This window comes from Syngnathus leptorhynchus, unplaced genomic scaffold (assembly GCF_054491065.1).
Source record: "Syngnathus leptorhynchus isolate UIUO unplaced genomic scaffold, UIUO_Slep HiC_scaffold_276, whole genome shotgun sequence".
NCBI lineage: Eukaryota > Metazoa > Chordata > Actinopteri > Syngnathiformes > Syngnathidae > Syngnathus > Syngnathus leptorhynchus.
The window spans coordinates 40,658-47,500 of record NW_028232243.1 but is presented as its reverse complement, the minus strand read 5'-3'; positions in this window follow the sequence as shown (position 1 = coordinate 47,500).

The following is a 6,843-nucleotide window of genomic DNA, read 5'->3' as shown; positions in this document are numbered from 1 at the left end:
CCCCAAGCGACGGCGGTCACCGAGGCACCCGCCGGAGGCGGGTGCCGAGTTCACCGGCCCCGAGCACCAGCGGTCAGCCACGGAGGGTGCTGGATCATCCATACTTCCATAGCTCCAGAGCTCCATAGCCCCGGAGCTCCATAGCCCCGGAGCTCCATAGCCCCGGAGCTCCATAGCTCCATAGCCCCGGAGCTCCATAGCCCCGGAGCTCCATAGCCCCGGAGCTCCATAGCTCCATAGCCCCGGAGCTCCATAGCCCCGGAGCTCCATAGCTCCATAGCCCCGGAGCTCCATAGCCCCGGAGCTCCATAGCCCCGGAGCTCCATAGCCCCGGAGCTCCATAGCCCCGGAGCTCCATAGCCCCAGAGCTCCATACTTCCATAGCCCCAGAGCTCCATAGCTCCATACTTCCATAGCTCCAGCCGCGGAGGGTGCTGGCTGGTGGCTCCATAGCTCCATACTTCCATACTTGCAGCCACGGAGTTGGCTAAAATTGCACTAAGTGCGAAAGCCCATTCATTTACAACGGCGTGTCCGCCAGGCGGCGACATTTCCCCGTTACCGGTGGCTGCGCGGCGGGTGAGTGACAGAGCTTATCCGAGCGGCTGGAACTCTGCGCCGGCGTGGTCGAGCGTGAGGCCCCGGCCCTTTGGCTGCCTGGTACCTAAAACACTTCCATTGATCCAGCCACGGAGGGTGCTGGCTGGTGGCTCCATAGCTCCATAGCTCCATAGCACCAGAGCTCCATAGCTCCATAGCACCAGAGCTCCATAGCTCCATAGCACCAGAGCTCCATAGCTCCATAGCACCAGAGCTCCATAGCTCCATAGCACCAGAGCTACATAGCTCCATAGCACCAGAGCTCCATAGCTCCATAGCACCAGAGCTCCATAGCTCCATAGCACCAGAGCTCCATAGCTCCATAGCACCAGGGCTCCATAGCTCCATAGCTCCAGGGCTCCATAGCTCCAGGGCTCCATAGCTCCATAGCTCCAGGGCTCCATAGCTCCATACCTCCAGAGCTCCATAGCTCCAGCCTGGGTGGCTGGTGGCTCCATAGCTCCATACTTCCATAGCTCCAGTCAGAGAGTTGGCGAAAATTGCACTAAGTGCGAAAGCCCATTCATTTACAACGGCGTGTCCGCCAGGCGGCGACATTTCCCCGTTACCGGTGGCTGCGTGGCGGGTGAGTGACAGAGCTTATCCGAGCGGCTGGAACTCTGCGCCGGCGTGGTCGAGCGTGAGGCCCCGGCCCTTTGGCTGCCTGGTACCTAAAACACTTCCATTGATCCAGCCACGGAGGGTGCTGGCTGGTGGCTCCATAGCTCCATAGCTCCATAGCACCAGAGCTCCATAGCTCCATAGCACCAGAGCTCCATAGCTCCATAGCACCAGAGCTCCATAGCTCCATAGCACCAGAGCTCCATAGCTCCATAGCACCAGAGCTACATAGCTCCATAGCACCAGAGCTCCATAGCTCCATAGCACCAGAGCTCCATAGCTCCATAGCACCAGAGCTCCATAGCTCCATAGCACCAGAGCTCCATAGCTCCATAGCTCCAGGGCTCCATAGCTCCAGGGCTCCATAGCTCCATAGCTCCAGGGCTCCATACCTCCAGAGCTCCATAGCTCCAGCCTGGGTGGCTGGTGGCTCCATAGCTCCATACTTCCATAGCTCCAGTCAGAGAGTTGGCGAAAATTGCACTAAGTGCGAAAGCCCATTCATTTACAACGGCGTGTCCGCCAGGCGGCGACATTTCCCCGTTACCGGTGGCTGCGTGGCGGGTGAGTGACAGAGCTTATCCGAGCGGCTGGAACTCTGCGCCGGCGTGGTCGAGCGTGAGGCCCCGGCCCTTTGGCTGCCTGGTACCTAAAACACTTCCATTGATCCAGCCACGGAGGGTGCTGGCTGGTGGCTCCATAGCTCCATAGCTCCATAGCACCAGAGCTCCAGAGCTCCATAGCACCAGAGCTCCATAGCTCCATAGCACCAGAGCTCCATAGCTCCATAGCACCAGAGCTCCATAGCTCCATAGCACCAGAGCTCCATAGCTCCATAGCACCAGAGCTCCATAGCTCCATAGCACCAGAGCTCCATAGCTCCATAGCACCAGAGCTCCATAGCTCCATAGCACCAGAGCTCCATAGCTCCATAGCACCAGAGCTCCATAGCTCCATAGCACCAGAGCTCCATAGCTCCATAGCACCAGAGCTCCATAGCTCCATAGCTCCAGCCTGGGTGGCTGGTGGCTCCATAGCTCCATACTTCCATAGCTCCAGTCAGAGAGTGTGCTAAAATTGCACTAAGTGCGAAAGCCCATTCATTTACAACGGCGTGTCCACAAGGCGGCGACATTTCCCCGTTACCGGTGGCTGCGCGGCGGGTGAGTGACAGAGCTTATCCGAGCGGCTGGAACTCTGCGCCGGCGTGGTCGAGCGGCTGGCCTCGGTAGTTGAGGTACCAGGGGTGGGGCGGGGAGCTCCAGGCGGGTCTTGTGAGAGAGTGAATCCGAGCGGCTGGAACTCTGCGCCGGCGTGGTCGAGCGGCTGGCCTCGGTAGTTGAGGTACCAGGGGTGGGCCGGGGAGCTCCAGGCGGGGCTTGTGAGAGAGTGAAGCCGAGCGGCTGGAACTCTGGGCCGGCGTGGTTGAGCCACGGAGGGTGCTGGCTGGTGGCTCCATAGCTCCAGAGCTCCAGAGCTCCATAGCTCCATACTTCCATAGCTCCATAACTCCATACTTCCATAGCTCCATACTTCCATAGCCCCAGAGCTCCATAGCTCCATACTTCCATAGCTCCAGAGCTCCATAGCTCCATACTTCCTTAGCTCCATAGCTCCAGAGCTCCATAGCTCCATAGCTCCATACTTCCATAGCTCCAGAGCTCCATGGCTCCATACTTCCATAGCTCCAGCCTGGCTGGCTGGTGGCTCCATAGCTCCATACATCCATAGCTCCATAGCTCCATACTTCCATAGCTCCAGAGCTCCATAGCTCCATAGCTCCATAGCTCCAGGGCTCCAGGGCTCCATAGCTCCATACCTCCAGAGCTCCATACCTCCAGAGCTCCAGAGCTCCATAGCACCAGAGCTCCATGGCTTCAGAGCTCCATAGCACCATAGCTCCATACCTCCAGAGCTCCAGGGCTCCATAGCTCCATAGCTCCATAGCTCCATAGCTCCATACCTCCAGAGCTCCATAGCACCAGAGCTCCATGGCTCCATAGCTCCAGCCTGGGTGGCTGGTGGCTCCATAGCTCCATACTTCCATAGCTCCAGTCAGAGAGTTGGCGAAAATTGCACTAAGTGCGAAAGCCCATTCATTTACAACGGCGTGTCCGCCAGGCGGCGACATTTCCCCGTTACCGGTGGCTGCGCGGCGGGTGAGTGACAGAGCTTATCCGAGCGGCTGGAACTCTGCGCCGGCGTGGTCGAGCGGCTGGCCTCGGTAGTTGAGGTACCAGGGGTGGGGCGGGGAGCTCCAGGCGGGTCTTGTGAGAGAGTGAAGCCGAGCGGCTGGAACTCTCGGCCGGCCTGGTCGAGCGGCTGGCCTCGGTAGTTGAGGTACCAGGGGCGGGCTGGGGAGCTCCAGGCGGGGCTTGTGAGAGAGTGAAGCCGAGCGGCTGGAACTCTGGGCCGGCCTGGTCGAGCGGCTGGCCTCGGTAGTTGAGGTACCAGGGGTGGGCTGGGGAGCTCCAGGCGGGGCTTGTGAGAGAGTGTAGCCGAGCGGCTGGAACTCTGGGCCGGCGTGGTTGAGCAGCATGCCCGCGGAGGTGGCTCTTCCATAGGCAGGGAGGGTGCTGGAGCTCCACACTTCCATAGGCAGGGAGGGTGCTGGAGCTCCACACTTCCATAGGCAGGGAGGGTGCTGGAGCTCCACACTTCCATAGGCAGGGAGGGTGCTGGAGCTCCACACTTCCATAGGCAGGGAGGGTGCTGGAGCTCCACACTTCCATAGGCAGGGAGGGTGCTGGAGCTCCACACTTCCATAGGCAGGGAGGGTGCTGGAGCTCCACACTTCCATAGGCAGGGAGGGTGCTGGAGCTCCACACTTCCATAGGCAGGGAGGGTGCTGGAGCTCCACACTTCCATAGGCAGGGAGGGTGCTGGAGCTCCACACTTCCATAGGCAGGGAGGGTGCTGGAGCTCCACACTTCCATAGGCAGGGAGGGTGCTGGAGCTCCACACTTCCATAGGCAGGGAGGGTGCTGGAGCTCCACACTTCCATAGGCAGGGAGGGTGCTGGAGCTCCACACTTCCATAGGCAGGGAGGGTGCTGGAGCTCCACACTTCCATAGGCAGGGAGGGTGCTGGAGCTCCACACTTCCATAGGCAGGGAGGGTGCTGGAGCTCCACACTTCCATAGGCAGGGAGGGTGCTGGAGCTCCACACTTCCATAGGCAGGGAGGGTGCTGGAGCTCCACACTTCCATAGGCAGGGAGGGTGCTGGAGCTCCACACTTCCATAGGCAGGGAGGGTGCTGGAGCTCCACACTTCCATAGGCAGGGAGGGTGCTGGAGCTCCACACTTCCATAGGCAGGGAGGGTGCTGGAGCTCCACACTTCCATAGGCAGGGAGGGTGCTGGAGCTCCACACTTCCATAGGCAGGGAGGGTGCTGGAGCTCCACACTTCCATAGGCAGGGAGGGTGCTGGAGCTCCACACTTCCATAGGCAGGGAGGGTGCTGGAGCTCCACACTTCCATAGGCAGGGAGGGTGCTGGAGCTCCACACTTCCATAGGCAGGGAGGGTGCTGGAGCTCCACACTTCCATAGGCAGGGAGGGTGCTGGAGCTCCACACTTCCATAGGCAGGGAGGGTGCTGGAGCTCCACACTTCCATAGGCAGGGAGGGTGCTGGAGCTCCACACTTCCATAGGCAGGGAGGGTGCTGGAGCTCCACACTTCCATAGGCAGGGAGGGTGCTGGAGCTCCACACTTCCATAGGCAGGGAGGGTGCTGGAGCTCCACACTTCCATAGGCAGGGAGGGTGCTGGAGCTCCACACTTCCATAGGCAGGGAGGGTGCTGGAGCTCCACACTTCCATAGGCAGGGAGGGTGCTGGAGCTCCACACTTCCATAGGCAGGGAGGGTGCTGGAGCTCCACACTTCCATAGGCAGGGAGGGTGCTGGAGCTCCACACTTCCATAGGCAGGGAGGGTGCTGGAGCTCCACACTTCCATAGGCAGGGAGGGTGCTGGAGCTCCACACTTCCATAGGCAGGGAGGGTGCTGGAGCTCCACACTTCCATAGGCAGGGAGGGTGCTGGAGCTCCACACTTCCATAGGCAGGGAGGGTGCTGGAGCTCCACACTTCCATAGGCAGGGAGGGTGCTGGCACATCCACACTTCCAGCCACGGAGCATGCTGGCACTTCCACCTTGCTTGCTAAGTCGGCGTGATCTTGCCCAAAAAGTCCCTCCTCACCTCCAGCTGGAAGTGGAAAAAAATCCTCCACCTGCTTGGCCGAGGTTCTGGAAGCCAGCAGCTCGCAGAATGTTGCCAAAGTTTCACTGGAAGGAAAAGAAAAGAGAAGACCGAGTGCGCATTTCACCTACCGCCGAATGTCCACAAGAGGGAAGTGTCACTCCGTCGCAGAATCTGCGCCGACGCACTCGGCACCCTTCGAATTTATGGTGCCGGTGCGGGTGTTCTGGGTGCAAAAAGGCCGCCCAAGTGGTAGAAAAAAATCAGACTTCGTCTCTTAGGTCGAAATTAATGCCAAGTTTTGAAATGCACTGGCAGGGGTGGACCAGGGCCCGTTAGAAGTGCTTAGCCGAGGTCCTGGAAGCCTAACCCGGCGTGATCTTGTGCAAAAAGCCGCTGCTGAGCTCCAGCTGGAAGTGTAAAAAGAACCGGGCTGGATCAAAAAAAGAACCGGGCGGCCCTTTAAAATTGCTTAGCCGAGGTCCTGGAACCCTAACCCGGCGTGATCTTGTGCAAAAAGCCGCTGCTGAGCTCCAGCTGGAAGTGTAAAAAGAACCGGGCTGGTTCAAAAAAAGAACCGGGCGACCCGTTAGAAGTGCTTAGCCGAGGTCCTGGAAGCCTAACCCGGCGTGATCTTGTGCAAAAAGCCGCTGCTGAGCTCCAGCTGGAAGTGGAAAAAGAACCGGGCTGGATCAAAAAAGAACCGGGCGACCCGTTAAATTTGCTTAGCCGAGGTCCTGGAAGCCTAACACGGCGTGATCTTGTGCAAAAAGCCGCTCCCGAGCTCCAGCTGGAAGTGTAAAAAGAACCAGGCTGGATAAAAAAAAGAACCGGGCTGGATAAAAAAAAAGAACCGGGCGGCCCGTTAAAATTGCTTAGCCGAGGTCCTGGAAGCCTAACCCGGCGTGATCTTGTGCAAAAAGCCGCTCCCGAGCTCCAGCTGGAAGTGTAAAAAGAACCGGGCTGGATCAAAAAAGAACCGGGCGACCCGTTAAAATTGCTTAGCCGAGGTCCTGGAAGCCTAACACGGCGTGTTCTTGTGCAAAAAGCCGCTCCCAAGCTCCAGCTGGAAGTGTAAAAAGAACCGGGCTGGATAAAAAAAAGAACCGGGCTGGATCAAAAAAGAACCGGGCGACCCGTTAAAATTGCTTAGCCGAGGTCCTGGAAGCCTAACACGGCGTGATCTTGTGCAAAAAGCCGCTCCCGAGCTCCAGCTGGAAGTGTAAAAAGAACCGGGCTGGATAAAAAAAGAACCGGGCTGGATAAAAAAAAGAACCGGGCGACCCGTTAAAATTGCTTAGCCGAGGTCCTGGAAGCCTAACACGGCGTGTTCTTGTGCAAAAAGCCGCTCCCGAGCTCCAGCTGGAAGTGTAAAAAGAACCAGGCTGGATAAAAAAAAGAACCGGGCTGGATCAAAAAAGAA